The sequence below is a fragment of the Triticum urartu genome, chromosome 4A (genome assembly GCF_056163025.1).
Source record: "Triticum urartu cultivar PI428250 chromosome 4A, HENAU_Tu73, whole genome shotgun sequence".
In the NCBI taxonomy this organism is placed as follows: Eukaryota; Viridiplantae; Streptophyta; class Magnoliopsida; order Poales; family Poaceae; genus Triticum; species Triticum urartu.
The window spans coordinates 310,386,755-310,407,995 of NC_141876.1; positions in this window are offsets into that span (position 1 = coordinate 310,386,755).

Sequence of the window (21,241 nt, forward strand, 5' to 3'; positions counted from 1 at the left end):
GTCACTGAGCCCATAGAGTTTTCTTTTGATGCACCAACTTGGAGTCTAGGAAAGAGTATGGCAGCTCACATCGCCATGGGACGCATTGGAGAAGTCTACCGCAAGGATCTCAAGGATACTATCTACCAGATTTGTGGGCGCCGAGATGAACATTGGGAGATGATCAGCACCAGGAAGGATAGATCAATTGCAGCTTTTATTCAGGAGTTAAACCAGCACATTCGACGACAGGAGAATCACATGTGCGCCGACATGATAGATCTGAAGAAGGCTAAGACTAGAATCAAGGAACTGGAGGAAGAACTAAAGTCTACACGCGAAGGTTATGAAGAAGAAATTGAAGTATTGGTGGAGAAGAATGACGACCTGATCAAGAAGATTGGCATATTTATGGGAGGCCCGACACCAGTAGATGAAGACGAAGAACCCAAGGAGATTAGCCTGGAGGACTACATCATCATTGACGGCACCGACTCGGAACAAGATAGTAGCGATGATGACTATGTTGATGAAGCAGGAGCGGATATCATGGAGTCTACAACTGTAGAATATTTCTAGTAGACCACCTCATCAGTAGTAGTAGTCCACCATGTAAATATAGTAGTCCGAGCACTTTTTGCGATAGTTAGATCGATTGTATGTCTTGTTTGATTGATTGAAGTGAATTGTGTGATTTTGCCTCATGTGCATATGGGTAGTGTTTTCCCTTTAGACCCCCTCTATTCTTACATCTCATCTTTTCTAAACCCTCAGATGCCTCCGAGAAGTGACCCCGGATTTTCCTTTCCGCCGGAGCTCACCCAGTTGATCCAGCAGCAGAACACCCTGATGCAGTTGCTAGTTCAGAATCAGAATCAAGGGAACAACAACTACAACCCACCACCACCACCACCTGTTGACCACTTAGCCCGTTTTCTTAGGCTGAATCCGCCGGTGTTTTCCAGTAGCACCGAGCCGATAGTAGCAGATGATTGGCTTCGCAAGATATCTAGGGAGTTGACCACAACAGGATGCACAGATGTGGAGAAGGTGAAGTTTGCCGCACATCAGTTAGAAGGACCCGCAGCATCTTGGTGGGAGAATTTCACAGCCACCTTCCTAGTCGACACTGTCACATGGGACCAGTTTCAGCAAGCTTTTCGTACTGCCCATGTTTCAGCAGGAGCAATGGCCATGAAGAAGCGTGAGTTTCGTAACTTGCGCCAAGGAGGACGGACAGTTGGCCAGTATGTGGAGGAGTTTAGTAAGCTAGCACGTTATGCCCCAGATGACGTTGCTACAGATGCAGCTAAGCAGGAGAAATTCCTGGAAGGACTGAATGATGAGTTGAGTATGCAGTTGATGGTAGCCACCTTCAACAACTACCAGGAGTTGGTAGATCGTGCTCTTATGATTGAAGGGAAGCAGCAGCAAATTGAGAACCGCAAGAGGAAGTATGGACAAGGAAAGTATAATTCAGGAGCTCAGCAGAAGCCTCATTTTACCCCTAGACCAGGAGGACATTTTCAGCATACCCATGGAGTAGGTAGCTCGCACAATCACAATGGCACCAAGAATGGTAATGGGAATGGAGGAAGTAATGGACAGAACCGCAGCACCCCATCGACCCCAGCCAAGAAGGATTTGAGCCACGTCACTTGCTATAAGTGTTCGAAGCCAGGACATTTTGCAAATGAATGTCCTGAAGGCCAAAACGGCAATGGAAGTTCTGGGAAGAAGCCGAACCCTTTCAATAGGGGACAGGTGAACCACGTTAATGTGGAGGAAGTTGAAGCTCAGCCCGATGCAGTAATAGGTAAGTTTTTGGTTAAGTCATTTACTGCACTCGTTCTTTTTGATACTGGTGCATCGCATTCATACATATCAAGGGGATTTGTGGATAAGTATAACCTACCAACCCAAGCCCTTAGGTCACCCATGTTAGTAACCTCGCCAGGAGCAGAGTATGTGGCAAGTTTATGGTGTGATCGGTTACCATTAAGGATTGGTAACTATGTTTTTCCCTCAGACCTAATAGTATTGGAATCTCAAGGGTTGGATGTGATATTAGGCATGGATTTGTTATCAAAGTATAAAGGAAATATTGAGTGTGCTAGTAAGTCAATTTTGCTTACCACACCAGAAGGGAGAAGGATCAAGTATGTATCCCGGCATGTACCAAAAAGGACACAAGTGAATTTCCTAACAGGAGTTGTGCAGGAGGAAGTACCAGTGGTACAGGATTTTCCAGATGTATTTCCCGAAGAGTTGCCAGGCATGCCACCGGATAGAGACATTGAGTTTTTGATTGAGCTTTTGCCAGGCACTGGGCCAATATCGAAGAGACCATATAGGATGCCAGCAAAAGATTTGGTGGAAATTAAGAAGCAGATTAAGGAGTTACTGGATAAGGGATATATTCGCCCAAGTTCTTCGCCTTGGGGATCACCAGTACTTCTAGTGGAAAAGAAGGATGGATCGTTAAGGATGGTTGTTGACTATCGAGGATTGAACGAAGTAACGATCAAGAACAAGTACCCACTACCAATGATCAATGATCTGTTTGATCGATTGCAAGGAGCTAAAGTGTTTTCCAAGATTGACTTGCGATCAGGATACCACCAGTTGAAGATTCGAGAACAGGATATTCCTAAGACAGCATTCACCACAAGATATGGACTATATGAGTATACCGTTATGTCATTTGGACTGACTAACGCACCTGCCTATTTTATGAACATGATGAACAAAGTGTTTATGGAATTTTTGGATAAGTTCATCGTAGTGTTCATTGATGATATCCTGGTTTATTCGAAGAATGAAGAGAAGCATAAGGAGCATTTGTGTTTGGTACTTGGAAAGCTCAGAGAACATCAGTTATATGCCAAATTCAGCAAATGTGAGTTTTGGTTGAAGGAAGTAGGATTCCTCGGACATGTTATATCTGGAGAAGGTATAGCAGTAGATCCCGCTAAACTTGAAACCGTGACCAAGTGGGAAGCACCAACAACAGTTGGAGAGATCCGGAGTTTTATTGGACTCGCAGGATACTACCGGAGATTTATTGAGAATTTCTCAAAGATTGCAAAGCCTATGACGGAGTTGCTGAAGAAGGATACTAAGTTCAAATGGACCGAGGAGTGTGAGGAAAGTTTCCAGGAGTTGAAGAAACGTTTGGTGACCTCACTAGTGTTGATTTTGCCAGATCAAACCAAGGATTATGAGGTGTATTGCGATGCTTCACGTCGAGGACTTGGAGCAGTGCTTATGCAGGAAGGGAGAGTTGTTTCGTATGCGTCACGACAACTGAAGCCCCACGAATTGAATTACGCTACGCATGATTTGGAGTTAGCAGCCGTAGTGCATGCATTGAAGACATGGAGACATTTCCTCATTGGAAATCATTGTGAGGTGTACACGGATCATAAGAGTTTGAAGTACATTTTTACGCAGAAGGAGTTGAACCTCAGACAAAGGAGATGGTTGGAGCTTATCAAGGATTATGATATGAAATTGCATTATCATCCCGGGAAGGCTAATGTAGTAGCTGATGCATTAAGCCACAAGAGCCATGTCAATACACTAATGACGGGAGTAATACCCAAGGAGTTAGCAGAAAATCTTCGTGAACTATGTGTGGAAATAGTTCCGAGAGGCTATGTAGCAGCACTAGAGATTCAGTCAACTTTGATGGATAGAATCAGAGACGCTCAGAAAATGGACAAAGAGATTGCCGCCATAAAGGAGAAACTGAGCAAAGGAAAAGCTAAAGGATTTCGTGAGGATGAGCACGACACCCTATGGTTTGAAGACCGTGTTTACGTGCCCAATGACCCGGAGATCCAAAAGTTGATTCTGCAAGAGGCACATGACTCACCGTATTCGATTCACCCAGGAAGTACCAAGATGTATTTGGATTTGAAGGATATTTTCTGGTGGACCGGAATGAAAAAGGATATTGCGGAGTATGTAGCAGTTTGTGATGTATGCCAGAGAGTAAAGGCAGAACATTAGAAGCCAGCAGGATTGTTGCAACCATTGCCGATACCCGAATGGAAGTGGGATAAGCTAGGCATGGATTTTAACACGGGATTGCCAAGGACTCACTCAGGCTATGACTCGATTTGGGTTGTAGTTGATCGATTGATGAAAGTAGCACATTTCATCCCAGTAAAGACCACTTACACCAGTGCTAAGTTGGCAAAGATATACATGACCAGGATCGTATGTTTGCATGGAGTTCCGAGGAGCATCGTATCGGATAGAGGAACCCAGTTTACCTTAAAGTTCTGGAAGCAGTTGCATGTGACTTTGGGTACCAGGTTAGAGTTTAGTACAGCTTTTCACCCGCAGACAGATGGACAGACTGAGAGAGTCAATCAGATTTTGGAGGATATGCTGAGAGCTTGTGCGCTAGATTATGGATCTAGTTGGGACGATAATTTGCCATATGCAGAGTTTTCTTACAATAATAGCTACCAGACCAGTTTGAAGATGGCACCTTTCGAGGCTTTGTACGGAAGGAGGTGCAGGACACCGTTGTCATGGACGAAGTTGGAGACCGCCAGTTGTTTGGACCAGATCTGATCAAAGAGTCTGAACAGAAAGTGAAGTTGATTCGCGATAGGGTCAAGGTAGCCCAGTCCAGGCAGAAGAGCTGCGCAGATTCTAAACGCAAGGAGACAGTTTACGAAGTTGGAGATAGAGCTTATCTTCGAGTATCCCCACTTCGAGGGATTAAGCGCTTTGGAGTTAAGGGGAAGTTAGCGCCACGATTTGTAGGACCATATCAAGTTTTGGAGCGTATGGGAGAAGTGGCCTACAAGTTGGAATTGCCAGAAGGATTGGCCGGAGTGCATGATGTGTTCCACGTTTCTCAGTTGAAGAAGTGTCACGCGGAGATGGCTGACATACCTTTGAGAGACACAGTGCCATTAGAAGCAATTCAGTTGGATAACAATTTGACCTATGAGGAGAAACCAGTCAAGATCCTCGAGTTTGCCAGCCGAGTTACTCGTAGCAAGGTTATCAAGTTTTGCAAAGTCCAGTGGAGCCACCACACGGAGGATGAAGCCACCTGGGAGCGAGAGGAAGATTTGCTCAAAGACCACCCTCACCTATTTTCTAGCCAACCCGAATCTCGAGGGCGAGATTCATCTTAAGGGGGGGTAGGTTTGTAACATCCCAAATTTTCAATTTGGAATGTTATACATTAGGTCATCATGCATATCATATTTTATTTTGCTTTTGGTTTTGATCCTAGAAAATCCTAAGCAACTCAATGACCCACGGAGAGAGTTGGGGATTTCGTTATTTACATATTTGAGTTTTCTCAAATTATGTAAACAGGATCATTTGATTTTATTTATTTTATCATCAATTATTTCTATTAAAAAAATATGAGAGAGGGAATAAAATGACTTTCCCAAAATATAGAAATATTGAGGATTTAATAAAAAAAATCAAATAAGTTTTATTTCGGAGTTTTTCGGTATTTTTATTTGAATTTAGAAAAAATGCAGGTTTTTCAAAGTTGTAGTTTGGGTCGAGATAAATGTTCACTTTATTGGGCTTGATTTTAGGAACCCGGAAAATTTTATTTCGTGATTTTTGGAGTCCGTTTAGTATTTCTTTTTATTTTTCTTCCGAGCGGATATATAAAAAAAACGCGAACCGACTACGGGCCGTACCCGGCCAGGAATCTGCCGACCGGGCCTTTAAATAGCGACAGCCCCGGCCCGAGGAGAGCCCAGCCGCCGCCGCCACCTAAACCCTAACCCTAGCTCCTGTCCCGCCGCCGCCGCCGCCCGTGGAGTTGCGCGCCTTTCGAGGTTCACCGCCGCCTCGTTTTCCGTGCAGTTTTTTTTTAAAAAAAAATTCTGTTCGTCGTTTGTCTTTTTCGTCGGATTTTCCGTGGTTATTTTCTGATCGCGATTTCTGATCCGGTTTTCGTTTTAGTATAACTTTTCGCTCGTTTATCGGAATCAGGCGATTCAAGCGCCTGGAGTTTCGTCTCGAAACCCTCTTTCCGAATAATCAACTTAAACAAGTTTTTGTTACTGTAAAATTTGCCCTAGATCCAGATTACCAGAACGAAGTTGTTTTCTTTCGCCGTTTGATTTCTTTCGCTTCGTTCGATTCGATTCTTTTTGCCAACCAGGGTTCTTAAGTTGAACTTACTGGTTAGATCTCTTATTTGAGTTTTACCTGTGCATTAGATGAGTACTTATTGTATGCTTGTTGTTTGTCTGCGATAGAATACTCGGAGTGCGCCGCCTGTTACTTAGAATCTCTAGGTTTCGCGGATCATCAGCAAGGCGAGTAACTCTTTGATCATACCTTTTCTGCAACCCAGTTTTATTGCATTAGATCAATCCTCACACATTGCATGATTAGGATCTAATTAAATCGTGGGATGGGAAGTAGATGAGGTAGTACCTATTACCTGTTTATTATCAAACCTTTGGGAGTTACTTCTACGTTTGCTTATAATACCATGCTATGCTAGTAGACGTGGATTGGGTGAGTGATATCCATGACAGATGTGAGATTGTTAATTAATGGTTTATCTAAGGTGGCAACCTAAACACACATCTGGGTGGATTGAGGCACCTGGGTATTCTAGGACTTGCCTGTTTTTCTTTTGGACCGCCACCCAGGCTCAAAGGGATCATGAGATTATTCATACTAGAAACTTCCGTGTGCATCCACAAGCCATTATGGGCTCTGGCATAGTTGATTAAGTTGTGCGAACTCTTACAGTGGTAGACTAGCAGATGTAGGGGATGTAGGTGGTACGGTCTACCCGATCGTAGGTGCTAGCTCTTCTGAAAGACTATGTCTCGGTCATCCGTCTTCTCAAACACCATGTAGTGCGAGAAAACAAACGGAGGCGAGTCGAGTCTTGTGGGGAAAAGTGCGCAAACCTCTGCATAGTGTAATAAACTAATCATGGTTAGCCGTGTCCCCGGTTATGGACATCTTGAGTATCTAGTACCTAGATTTTCATGTGAATCTCAACATGTTACTCTAAATTAATTTTGATGGGTTTTAATGATGTTACTTTAATTGGGATTGAGAATGCTGTCAACCATTCTCAATGTTTCACAACCACCATGATAGTAATTAACTTTATTCCTTTGAAGTAGGGAAAAATTGGCTTTACGCAAAAACAGTAACCATAGAGCTTTCCACCAGCCAAATATGCATATAGTATAGCTGTTGCATTTCATTACTCTCTATGTGTTACCTTGCCAGCATATTCCATGTGCTGACCCGTTTTCGGGCTGCAACGCTAATGTTGCAGACTTTTCAGACGACGATTAAGGAGTTTTAGGTCGTGGTTCTATACTCAGTGAAGCCGTTGGAGTTGATGGACTCACTTATCTTCAAGCCTTCCGCTATTATCGTTACTAGATGGCCTTAAGCCATATTTATTGTAATAAGTTCTCTTTTGAGACACTCGATGTAATAAGTGTGTGACTGCTACTCTGCTATAAATCCTCCGAGTACTATGTGGTGTCAGCATTACTGATCCAGGGATGACACCGGAGCACAGAGATCAGACTGTTTGAGGTCTGGTCGCTACACTGTACGTGGGTGACACATGTAACGCGAATGAGAAGGGTCAGGGGCACGTTCGTCCAATTTCCTCCGGCAAGCAGTTTTTCACTTCGGCTATAAATACCCCCCACCCTTCCTCACTTTGTTTTTACTCCGCTCGACCTCACTCCCTCACTTGAGCTGTCAAACCCTAGCTCCGTTGCTACTTTCGTCGCTGCCGGTGAGGAAGAGCTTCACTTCCTCGACCTCGTCGCCGCCGTACTCGCGCCGGCTGCGGATTTCTTCACTCAGCTGCCGCCGTAGCTGTCTTCCTCAGCCAAGTTAGGGCATGGAAGATCTAAAATGACGAGCTTCTAAATCTACTCTTCACAGTTCGTCATGTTCTTCGTCAAGGGTAATTAAAAGTTACTTTTACTACCCTTGTTGATTCTTATGTTTTCTTCAAATCTTCAAAAGGTGTTTATTCCTCAAATCTTCACACACTAAACACCTCACATATCATCTGCTCTTGATCTGTTTCTCTAAGCAACATTTTTCTTCAAGATTCCTCAATTGTGTGGATTTTCAAATCTTTACAACTCTAGAACATAAGTCAAAGAACGCTTAGTGAAATTCCTCAAGACTCATCCGGTCAAATTCCTCAAACTTGTTCTTTTTGCAAAAACTTCTGAGAACGCATATGACCTCTCCAAATTCTTCGCACCTATACTCTGTTCATAGGTACACATGTCCACTGCTGAATCTCTAGGTTCTCATCAACTTAACTCATTTGCAGCATTCCTCGAAGAAAAGTTGCATACCTCTTCAGAGAACTCAATAGTTCAAAACCCTCAGCTGAAGAAAATGGCTGATGGAAAGAAACCTCAGAAGGGAGGAAAGAAGTTGGAAGTCAACACAGCTTTTGAGATCCCTGATGACATTTACAAGGATTATTGCACTCCTGATGAGGCCACACATGGAAACGAGGACAAAAATCAGTGCAAGGTGCGCATACAAAGGATAGAGAGGTGATGGGCACAGGAATGAAGGGAGTACAGGTATGTCACTCCAAAGTATATGAAGAAATTCGCTCTTCACCCACCTTGCCCAAGACCTCGGTTGGCACCTGGCCAAGAAGCTGATCCCACTAGCCTCAAGCGCGGTGAGGACTATCCTGATGAATTGGCAAAGCGTCAAGCTAAGTTGGCCTAAGTAGCAAAAGAGGCAGTGAGGAAATCTCAACCTCAGGCAAACTCGATGGGTCGAAATGATTCAAGAGTATAATCCGAGTATCAAGTATACTCCAGGCAAGGCCAATGTGATTGCTCACGCTTTGAGCAGGAAGGCTTACTGCAACAGTCTGATTCTCAAGCCTTATCAACCCGAGCTTTGTGAAGCTTTCCGCAAACTTAATCTGCAAGTTGTTCCTCAAGGTTTCCTCGCCAACCTTCAAGTCTCTCCTACCTTAGAAGACCAGATTCGCCAAACCCAGCTTCTTGATGCTATGGTGAAAAAGGTGAAGATTGGGATTGCCAAGAGTCAGTCCAAGTACAAGTGCTACCGCCTTGATGACAAGGACACTCTCTTCTTCGAGGATCGTATTGTTGTGCCCAAAGGTGAACTTCGTAAAGTGATCATGAACGAGTCTCACAATTCTCTCCTCTCCATCCACCCTGGGAGCACGAAGATGTATCAGGACCTTAAGCAAGCTTATTGGTGGACTCGAATGAAGCGCGAGATCGCTCAATTCGTGAATGAATGTGATGTCTACAGAAGAGTGAAGGCAGAACACCAAAGGCCAGCAGGTCTCCTCCAACCTCTTGCCATTCCAGAATGGAAGTTTGACCATATTGAAATGGACTTCGTGACTGGGTTTCCAAAGTCCAAGCGAGGCAATGATGCTATATTTGTTGTCATCGACAAACTCACCAAAGTGGCTCACTTTCTGCCTATCAAAGAGTCGATCACTGCAGCTCAATTGGCGGAACTCTATACCTCTCGTATTGTCTCTCTGCATGGTATTCCTCAAGTGATCTCTTCAGACCGTGGCAGCATCTTTACCTTGAAGTTTTGGGATTCTTTTCAGAAGGCCATGGGCACTAACATCCGCTTCAGCACAGCTTTCCATCCTCAAACAAGCGGTCAAGTCGAGCGTGTCAACCAGATTCTTGAAGATATGCTCAGGGCTTGTGTGATCTCCTTTGGCATGAAGTGGGAGGATTGTCTTCCTTATGCTGAATTCTCCTACAACAACAGTTTTCAAGCAAGTTCGGGCAAGGCCCCTTTTGAAATTCTGTATGGCAGGAAGTGCCGTACCCCTCTTAACTGGTCTGAAACTGGTGAACGTCAGCTTTTGGGTAATGACTTAATCACAGAAGCAGAAGAAATGTGCAAAGTCATTCGTGATAACCTCAAAGCAGCCCAATCCCGCCAGAAGAGCTACTATGATAGTAAGCACCGTGATTTGGCTTTCGAGATCGGAGATCATGTTTACCTCCATGTCTCTCCTATGAAAGATACTCGTCGCTTCGGTATCAAAGGGAAGCTAGCCCCTAGATACGTGGGACCTTTCAAAATTGTCAGCAAGAGAGGCGACCTCGCCAATCAACTCGAGCTTCCTTCAAACTTTGCAAATGTTCATGACGTGTTCCATGTCTCTCAGCTTCGAAAGTGCTTCAAGACTCCTGACTGCACCGTCAACTTCGAGGACATTGAGCTCCAAGAAGATCTCTCTTATCGTGAGCACCCAGTTGCTATTCTTGAAGAGACTGAACGCAAGACTCGCAACAAGTTAATCAAATTTCTCAAAGTCAAGTGGTCACACCATTCCGACCGTGAAGCTACCTGGGAACGGGAGGATCACCTCCGTTCTGAGTACCCGGCGTTCTTTCAGTCCTAGATCTCGGGACGAGATCCTTTCGTAGTGGTGGAGTGTTGTAACACCCCGGATGTAACTTTCCCTATTTGTACTCCAACTCTTGCCGTTTCCGGCGTTAAGTTAAATTTATTTCCTTGGGTTCGGGTTTTGTCTCCATGTGTTGTTGTCATTGTCATGTATCTCATATCATGTTATCATGTGCATTGCATTTGCATACGTGTTCGTCTCATGCATTCGAGCATTTTCCCCGTTGTCCGTTTTGCATTCCGGCGCTTCGTTCTCCTCCGGTGGTCATTTCAAGCTTTCTTTCGTGTGTGGGGATTAAACATTTCCGGATTGGACCGAGACTTGCCAAGCGGCCTTGGTTTACTACCGGTAGACCGCCTGTCAAGTTTCGTGTCATTTGGACTTCGTTTGATACTCCAACGGTTAACCGAGGGACCGAAAAGGCCTCGTGTGTGTTGCAGCCCAACACCCTTCCAATTTGGCCCAAAACCCACCTAACTCTGCTCCATGTCCTAGAGCGTTCGATCACGATCGCGTGGCCGAAAACCGCACCTCATTTGGACTCTCCTAGCTCCCCCTATGCCTATATATACACCCCCATTCCAAATTCGGGTCTCCCCCCCCTAAACCCTAGATCCATCCACGCACCGCCGCCGGACGTGTCCGGACGAGGCCGGACAGCGTCCGCCCAGCCCCGCCGCTGCCACGTGGCCACACGCCACTCGCCCGCCGCCGCGCGGCCCGGGGAGCCCGGAGCCGGCCCCCGAGGCCCATCGCGCTGCCGCCCGCCGCCTCCACGCGCCGCGCCGCCCGCCTCCACGCGCCGCCGCCTCCGCCGCGCCGCCGTCAACTCCAGCCGCCGCGCGCGCCGGCCGCTGCCGCCCCGCCCGCCGTGCCTCGCCACCCCTACCGCGGGAGCCCGCCGCCAAGGAGCGCCGCGCCCGCGCCGCGCCGGCCCCGCTCCTCCCCATATCCGGCAAGCCCCGGCCGGCCCTCCCTCCTACTCCGGCGAGAAGCTCCAGCGAGATCAAGATCCAGCCTCGGTTCGCGTGCCCGCCGAAGAACCCTAGATCTGGTTGTTTTTTTCTCTAAGTCCTCAGAATTTTTACTTCATATGCTCCTGTTCGAGGCCCCGTAACTTTGCATCTGTAGCTCCGATTTGGGCATATAGCATATCAAAATGTTCACCTCAGAGAGTGCATCATTTCATTCCATTGCATCATTTTCATTTGAGCTCATCTTGATGCCCGAAATGCTGTTAGAAGAGGGCTACTTGAGTTAATTGTCGGATCTGTTACTTCATTTAGCACTTTTGTCATTTTTGCCATGATTAATGTGTGCATGATATGCCCGTGAGTTCTTCATATGTTTTGTTAAGGGTTTTGTCATCTTTCCAGAGGTGCAACCCATGTATTTTTAGGATGTGTGTGGTGACTTGTGCAAGCTTGCAAAGTGAGGCACCCAGTAATTCTGTTTTCAGGGACTTAGTGATTTCACTAAGTCCTGGGATTGTTTATCTCACGATGCCATATGTTCATGCTAGTGATCCGTGCCTCTTTTGAGGATGATCAGTAAGGGAGTTTCGTTTATATTGCAGTGCTCTATCCATCCATGTCTTTGTTTGCAATTATGGATCACCCTAGCTTGAGTCAATCGAGCTCTACTTTTGCTTCGTTGTGAATCTGGGCAGATCGTCAACTTGTTTGCGATTTTGCCGATGTTATTGTAGTTTATCCGTGCATGCTATGCCATTGTTATTGCCATGTCTAGCTTGAATTTTGTGCCTTCTTTAGGGGTGTATGCTTGCCTTGCCATGACTTGCACCATAGTGAGTGCATCGAGCTCGTAAACATGCCTTCGTGAGTTATGTTTCAGCATGTCCCAGTTTTCACTAAGTCTGAAAACTGATTATGTTTTTGCTATGTTCGCGTGCTTGCAATTGTATTTTCTGATCCCTTTTGGCTCAAGGTCACTAAGGGACTTTTGTTAAGGTTGTTGAGTAGCTCCATGCCATGTCTTTCTTTGTCATGTTCTGGTCCTATAGCATGTTGTTTTGTTGCTCCGAAGAGGGCTATATGATCTGAAATTCCAGACAAGTGTTAATTTCACCAAGTCTGAGATCTGTTTTACCATTTGCGTTTTTGCCATGCTTGTTTGAACCTCCTAATGGATGAATTGCCTGTAGCTAAGTGCTAGACTTTTGTTAAGAATCTTGTGTGCATCCCTTCCTTGTGTTTTGTTGTCATGTTTGGGTGCTGTAGCATGTTCATCTCATTGCATTTAGATGCCTACTTGCTGTAAATCGCAAACCGGTGTCAATTTTGAATCGCTTGCCATTTCCAAACCATAACTCCGATTCCGGCGTTCTTTATATCGTTTTCAAGCGATTTCATCTCATCTTTCCAGTGGCACCCTTAGAATTCCATGTTGAGGCCAGGTTCATGCATTTCCTGTCATATCTTGCATTTTGCATCCCACATCGCATCCCGCATAGCATATCATCGTTGCATCGTCTTGTTTGATCCTTGCATGTGGTTGATTGTATCCTTGTTGCTTGTTTGTCTTGTTTGGGTAGAGCTGGGAGACGAGTTCGCTACTGAGGAGCCCGTTGAGTTTGCGTTTGAGGATCCAGTCAACTCTGACAATTGTGCAGGCAAGATGATCATACCCTCGAAATCACTACTATCTTTGCTATGCTAGTTTGCTTGCTCTTTTGCTATGCCATTGCTACGATGCCTACCACTTGCTTGCAGGCCTCCCAAATTGCCATGTCAAACCTCTACCCACCTTTCTCCTAGCAAACCGTTGATTGGCCATGTTACCGCTTTGCTCAGCCCCTCTTATAGCGTTGCTAGTTGCAGGTGAAGATTGGAGGCCGTTCCTTGTTGGAACATTTATTTACTTGTTGGGATATCATTATATTGCCATGTTATATTAATGCATCTATATACTTGGTAAAGGGTGGAAGGCTCGGCCTCTCGCCGAGTGTTTTGTTCCACTCTTGCCGCCCTAGTTTCCGTCATATCGGTGTTATGTTCCCGGATTTTGCGTTCCTTACGCGGTTGGGTTATAATAGGAACCCCTTGATATTTCGCCTTGATTAGAGCTTTTCCAGAAATGCCCAACCTTGGTTTTACCATTCGCCACCTAGCCTTTTTTCCCTTGGGTTCTGCAGACTCAAGGGTCATCTTATTTTTAACCCCCCCCCCCGGGCCAGTGCTCCTCTGAGTGTTGGTCCACCTGTCAGCTGCCGGTGACCACCAGGGGCAACTCTGGGCTGGCCTACCCGTACCTAAGACAATCTGAGTGTGCCCTGAGAAAGAGATATTGTGCAGCTCCTATTGAGATTTGTCGACACATTCGGGCGGTGTTGCTGGTCTTGTTTTAACCTGTCGAAGTGTCTTGAGTTACCGAGATACCGAGTCTGATCGGAACGTCTTGGGAGGAGGTCTATTCCTTCGTTGACCGTGAGAGCTTGTCATGGGCTAAGTTGGGACCCCCCCTGCAGGGATTAAACTTTCGAAAGCCGTGCCTGCGGTTATGGGCAGATGGGAATTTGTTAATGTCCGGTTGTAGATAACTTGAACCTTAACTTAATTAAAATGAATCAACTGAGTGTGTTACCGTGATGGCCTCTTCTCGGCGGAGTCCGGGATGTGGACACGGTGTTGGAGTAATGTTTGCGTAGGTTGTTCTCTAGCTTCTCGCTCGTGCTTTGCCTCCTCTTCTCGCTCTCTTTTGCGAATAAGTTAGCCACCAGACTTGCTAGTCGCTTGCTGCAGCTCCACTCATATTTTACCTTGCCTTACCTATAAGCTTTAATAGTCTTGATCGCGAGGGTGCGAGATTGCTGAGTCCCCGTGGCTCACAAATTACTATTACACCAGATGCAGGGCCTGATGATTCCGCTCCAGGAGACGCGTATGAGCTCAAGTGGGAGTTCGACGAAGACTCTCAACGATACTATGTTTCCTTTCCCGATGATCAGTAGTGGTGCCCAGTTGGGGGTGATTCGGACCGTGTCGCGTGTTGGGTTCTCTTTTATTTTGGCGCCGTAGTCGGTCCATGAGAGTTTGGATGATGTAATGTTATTTATGCACTTCATTGACGTGGCGAGTGTAAGCCAACTATGTTACCTCCCCTTTTATTATTACATTACATGGGATGTTTGTGAAGATTACCTAACTTGCGACATATGCCTTCAATGCGATTATGTCTCTAAGTCGTGCCTCGACACGTGGGAGCTGTAGTCGCATCGAGGGTGTTACAGTGCACCCCCGGCCCAGTCCCTCCCCCCGTGCCGCCCCTCCCCCGAGCAGTCCCCTCCATAGGCCGGCGCCATCTTCTCTCCACCGGCAGGTCTCCCTCTCTCTGACCAAATTTGGTCTCTCTGCCGATTAACGAGGAGGAGAAGGACGCACTCCCTCTGTGCTGGCGACCCCGACCCCGATCCCAACCCCGAGGTGTGCCACCCCCTCTTCCCTCCGTCTTCATATGCTTGTTTTGTTCAAATGCTTGCTGTCCAAATGTTGAAATGCATGTTAGAATGTTGTTCAAATGCATGTTGTTAGATTGTTAAAATGTCTGTTGTTAGAGTGTTCAAATGTCTATTGTTAGAGTGTTCATATTACTGTTAAAATGCCTATTGTCAGAGTGTTCAAATGCTTGCTGTTAAAATGAAATGCAACGACAGATTGGTTCATGTTTCATATTGTTGCTATCCATTTGGATTTTGTTGCTAGAGTAAGTGAAAATGAGTGTTTGGTTTGTTGATAGAGTAAATAAAACGAAAATGAGCATTTTATTAGGCAGATTGTAGGTCCACAATTGATCTTGTGTGTCTACAATAACTAATCTTGTGAATGCTTGACGCACATGTAGATCACCTATGTGCCGCTCGAATATCATCGACACCACACCCGCATCCCCGACGGGCAGATAGTGAGCATCCCAAAACCCACACTATATAGAGCTCTGTCCATGCAGATGCTAGAGGAGAGTACATGTGCACGTGGTTGTTGTGCTGCTATAGTGAGCATCCTATATTGTTGTGTTGTTGTAGTTGTGTCGGAATTTGGTTGTTTGCCGGAAATGTTTTGATACTATAGAATGATAGTGAGCATCTGATTGCGAGTGACCTATGATTTGCCGGAAATGTTGATTCATTTCCATTCCGACAAATTTCAGCCGCTTTATATGTGCACTTTCTAGCAAAGGTCATGCTGCAATTCATGAGAATTTCGGCATGACTTGTGCTACAAAGTTGGACATATCGAGTGCTCGAGATTTGTCGCGACGAGAATGAAATGACATTCAGGCAAAACAAAGGTCACTTTTTTGTCATTATTCACTTTATTATATAATGCTCGATAATTAAACAACTACGACATTGAATCCTAGGAAACATGACCGACACCGATGAGGCCGGAGGTTCTCAGTCCCAATTAGGTCGAGCACATGCCTACCTCAGCTTTCTGGGGGATCAAGAGAGACAGCAAGCTGGGTGTCAGGACCCCCTTGTCATGACGGACGATGACAGTGGTGGTGCCAGCGCCGACACTGATGCCCCCAATGACACCGGCATTGAGACTAGCACTGATGATGTTGCTAACTACAGCACGGAAGGTGTGACCTCCCGAGCTAGTGAAGGAAAGAAGGAAAAGAGGACACGACGCCGAAATGAGCTCGACACCGGAAGACTAGTGGTCATGGAGGTGCACCCTGGCAAGTTCAAGCCAATAGAGCCACGGGAAGTAGCAGCATGTTACGACAACCAATTAGCCTACATCCTACGGGATACCGCTAACATCAACACCATGAAATTACGGAAGAATGAACATTTGAGGATGCTTCTCCTAACTAGGTTTCACGCAAGATTCCTATTCCCCGGTTAGAATGACGATGTCGACCCATGGGATGATGATGCCATGAAAAAAATCAACAACAAAGCCCTAGGGAAGTTCAGCAACGCATTGAGTGCTTGGAAATATAGTGTGATAAAGGTGATTGATGTAGACCATGAAACATACGCCGAGATTGTTGTAGACAATCCAAAAATTATGATAGAGGACTTTGAAAAGTTCAAGGAGACTTGCAATGAAGAAGCTGCCAAGGCCAGGTCGGAGAGAGGCAAGCAGCTGCGGGCAAACAACATGGGGAACCATCGCCTTGGAAGTCGTGGTTACACGGGAAAGAGGCCCGTGTGGGCTAACTAGGACGCAGAACGTGAACCTCAGGGGATCCCAGACCAATTGGCCGAGTTCACCGACCAGCAGGAGCATGACTTCATCAGGGCCTGATTCTCGTGGGACCCCCAAAAAAGAATTTTTTTTCACTGACTAGCCAACTAGGAAATTCAGGAGATTACTGGTAATTATCCTATTACCACCTTACATATTAGCTTCTGATCAATGAAGTCTACTACATTCTAGTCGCATTCGTAAACGATCCAGGCTCCATTCTGTAGGGAGAGCAACACAAGCTTGCAGCCGAAAGTGACTCCTCAACTCAGTCGTCGGCGAAGTACAAGTGGGACACTCCTTTCAACCGGGCCATGAACATAATGATGGGACACCCGCTGGGCCAGCGGCCGCAATATGGACGTGTGCACGGCGCCGGGGACGGGCCACGTGGAAGTACTATTATAACAAGGACCCCGAGGCTAAAATACAGAGAAAGAAGTTCAGTTAAGTGAATATCGACAAGAAGGTTGTCGGATTACAGGTTCTGGCAAACCCTTGAGAGGTTCAAACTCTGAGGTGCGCATGAAGAACACTCTCTCCCCGAATCCCTCACCCAACGATTCCACGGCCTAGCTCGACGAACCCAAAGAACAACGAGGGTTTATACTGGTTCGGGCCACCTTGTGGTGTAATACCCTAATCCAGTTTGCGGGTGGATTGCCTCGAGGGGCTGAGGATGAACTTGTACAGTGGATGAGCAGCCTTAGGAGGTGAGGTGTTCTTGAGCTCGATGAGCTGGTAGTTGAGAGGGTGATCTCAATGATCCATCCCCTTCCATGGTGGTGGATAGGTCGTATTTATAGCGGCTTTGGTCCTCTTCCCAAATTTTAGGCGGGAAGGGATCCCACAACGGTCAAGTTTGAAGGTGGACAACTAGTACAAGCTATCATAACAAAAGTAGTCTTCGCCTGCCAAAGGCTCTAGTGGTGATGCAGTTGTGGGCTCGGCGATGACGTCCGTCCTGCCGTCCTGCTAGTCTTGGTCTTGTTGCAAAGATATGGAAACCTGTGCCTGATTCCTCAGGACGCCACGCCTGCGCTTGCCTCCTTAGCACCAAAGAGGAAACTGGTACACTGCGCCCGCTGGCGCCTGCCTGGCATTGGTTGTCATAGCTCATGTCACGCGAACCTCGCAAGGTGCCCCTTGCAAAGATATATCTGCTCCTCGGGAGCCAGCCTAGTGAGGCTGCCCCTAGGGAGGTCTTGGTGTCGTCCGCCTCGCGAGGCTCGGCCCCTCGTGAGGGCCTTGTGTTGTTGCTACTGAAGGTGGGTCGTGCAGGGCCGTTGATGGAGCCACGCCACGGGCCACAGGCAGGCAAGTCTGGGTACCCCCATTCCCAGGACGCCGACAGTCGCCCCCGGGCCCAAGGCGAGCTCGAGCTTGGCTTCGAGGTGGAGCCAAAGGGCAAGTGCAGAGCGCCGTGAGCCCCAACCGCCTGCGGCCTTAGTCGACGCGTGGCGATTGATGGGATGTGGGCGCCTCCGCTTCCCCATGTTGCCTCGGCAACCGTCCAACTTGATGAGACGCCGCTGCATCTAGGAGAAAATCATCATTACCTGCGATCGTGGAGGCCGGCGGTTGGCCTCCTTCTGGCGGAGGGGCATTTCCCCTTCGCTCATCTCTGCCTTCCCGCCAATTGCTCCCTCTTCTTCCTCTTCGCCTCGATGTGTTGCTGTAGTCCCATGGCGCCCACGAAGAGATTTTCGGCTGCGGAGAAGGGGAAGGCTCACCAGGAGGGGCCCGGCTCGCCACCACCCAATAGGGGCAGGGCCGTCCCCCTAAGCATGCCGTGACCCCTGTTGTGGCTCCTCGGGGGCGCGGTCGCACTCCTTCGGGGACTGGCTTCGTCCTTGGCAGCCATAGCGATGTCTCCTCCCTCCACTAGGACCGCTCTAGGAAGAACAGCCCTTGCGCTGAGGGGAGGTGTGCCGTGGTCGCCCGGCCTCCTCGGTCGCGCCTCCATTTAGCGGAGGTGCTCCCAGAGTTTGTCATGTGGTCGGAGAGTCCGGATGGCACGTGGCTCCAGCTTCCGTGCTCCTTTGCCGGCAAGCTGCCAGCCCGTTGTCTTGACAGCCTCTGGCTGCAGGCCGATGGTTGCTGCAGCAAGGCCTCGTGGTTCGCGGTAGAGGTCTCCGTCGCGGGCAACGTGGCCCTGGCCCGCGGCTAGGAGACGTTTGCCCGCACGCGCAGCCTGAGCGGTCGGTGTACCCTCCACTTCAAGTATGATTGCGCTGCGACCCTCTTCGTGAGGGTGTTTGGGGAAGATGGTCGTTGCGCAGGGTGCTGCCCCGAGGCAGCGCCGGTGATGGTTAGCTCGGCCTGGGCGACGGCCGTGATGAGGCTAAGGGTGAGCTTTCCCTTAGCGACAGTCGCGGTTCGCCTAACAGCGGCAACTTCTCTGCCAGCGAGAGAACTAGCAGCGGCGGCTACGACCAGCCGCCTCGCCATCGGGACCACTTCGAGGATGGGGACGGGCCGTGCGGTGGTGAAGCACGAGAAGGATTCATATTGAGCTGAGTCTGGGAGGCCCTCGAAGCCGTGCCTCGTCAGCTGCCGCGGCCATGTGGGCCACTTTTGTTTGACCTTTCCTTTCTTCCTGCATTTTGAAAAAGGTAGATGGCCCTACTGGGGCGTGTAATGAACAGTGATCTAAATGCTGCTATGTTATGCTTATTGCTTCGATGTTGTTCATGTTGCACGTAGATGCAAAAAGAAGGGGGTGACTTAGCTTTATACGCTCGGGGTAGTTTCCTGTCTCGGGAGGGCACGCCTCCTGGCATCTAGTGAGGCCTGCTTGTTGCCGATTCGGGAGCTGCTGACCTCGGGAGGCTTCACAAAGTTGTAGAGTTTTTTATGTCATCTATCGGGTGCCTTACTCCTCCTTACGTGAGCCCTCCAGCATGGGCTAATCCTAGCATAGCGCACCGTGTCACGGTACCCATGGGGCACAGACTTAGGAGAGTGCGCTAATCACAACCTCAATCAAGGGTGCCCGACGGAGATCAAGGGAGCCAAAGCTCTGGTGCAACAGGGCTTTGGTGAGGTGTGTCCGTGGTTTTGGCTATCCCAGTGCACGCACACACCTACCCAGCCCCCGCGCAGGGCGCATGAGGGAGAGCGTCGGGCAACTGTCGTCCTCCCTAATGCAAAACAAAGAAGTGAGCGAAGAAGTAGAGGAAAAGGGGGCTCAACCAAGCAATAGAGAAACGCCAGAACTCCAAATTTCACAAAAAGGTTGCACCAACTACAGAAAGCAAATGAACAGCTGCGCCCGGCACCAATAGTCTTCTCACCTGTGCGGAGCTAAGTGCTGCCACTAGGACGTGGGAGGGATCCCCCAAGGCCCAAGGGCGGCACTCCGGAGACTACGGGGCGTGTACATTCCCACTCATTATTATGTGAGAGTGTCACGAGAGGAGACCTTCATAGGCACTAGGCCTTGCTTCATGGGTAGAACTTCTGGAGGTGCTGGATGTTCCAGGCGTTCTAGATGGGGATCCCGTCCTGCGCCTCCAAGCGCACAACGCCAGGCCTGGAGACGCGGGCAATCCAAAACAGGCCCTCCCACATGGGTGAGAACTTATGCAGCCCTTCCCTGGAGAGCACCCTCCTCAGGATGAGATTTCCCACCTCGAGCTCCCTGGAGCGGAACCTACGGTAGTGGTACCGTCGCAGCGCCTGTTGGTACCTTGCTGCTCGATGCGAGGCTTGGCGGCGGTGTTCCTCCCCCAACACGAGGTCCATCCCCCGCATGGCGTCCTGACGTGTGTCATCAAATGCCAAGACCCACGCGGAGCGATCCTTGACCTCGTGTGGGAGAACCACTTCGGCTCCGTAGACGAGGAAGAACAGGGTCTTGCCTGTTGGCTTGGTGGCGGTGGTGCGGATGGACCACAACACGGAGTAGAGCTCGTCGTGCCAGCCCCTGCCACAGGCCTCGAGCTTCTTCTTGAAGGTCAATGTCTTGAGGCCTCTCAAGACCTCCGCGTTGGCGCACTCAGCTTGGTCGTTGCTCCTGGGGTGTGCCACTGAGGTGTAGCATATCTGCGTTCCATGATTAGAAAAATATGTTTTGAAGATATTGCTAGTGAACTGTGAGCCGTTGTCGGTGATGATGTGATTAGGGACTTTGAACCGGCTCATGAGGCCCTTGATGAACTTAACTGCGGAGCCGATTGGGATGGTTCGGACGGCTTCCACCTCCGCCCACTTGGTGAACTTGTCGATGGCGACGTAGAGGCAGCGGTAGCCCTCAGGGTGCTTGGAGGAATGGACCCAGGATATCCAGCCCCCAAACCGCAAACGTCCATGAGAGCGGGATGGTCTGGAGGCCCTTGGCAGGCTGGTGGATTTTCTTGGCATGGAACTGGCAGGCCTCGCAGGATTTCACCAGCTCGGCTTCGTCGTTGAGTGCCATGGGCCAATGGAATCCGCTGCGGAAGGCCTTGCCCACCAGGGTGCGTGACGACGAGTGACGCTAGCAGTCTCCGCCGTGTATGTCAGCTAATCGCTCATGCTACTGCTCCATGGAGATGCATCGCAAGGAAACATCATTCGGTCGTTTTTGGTATAGCTCACCGTCCTGGATGCTGTA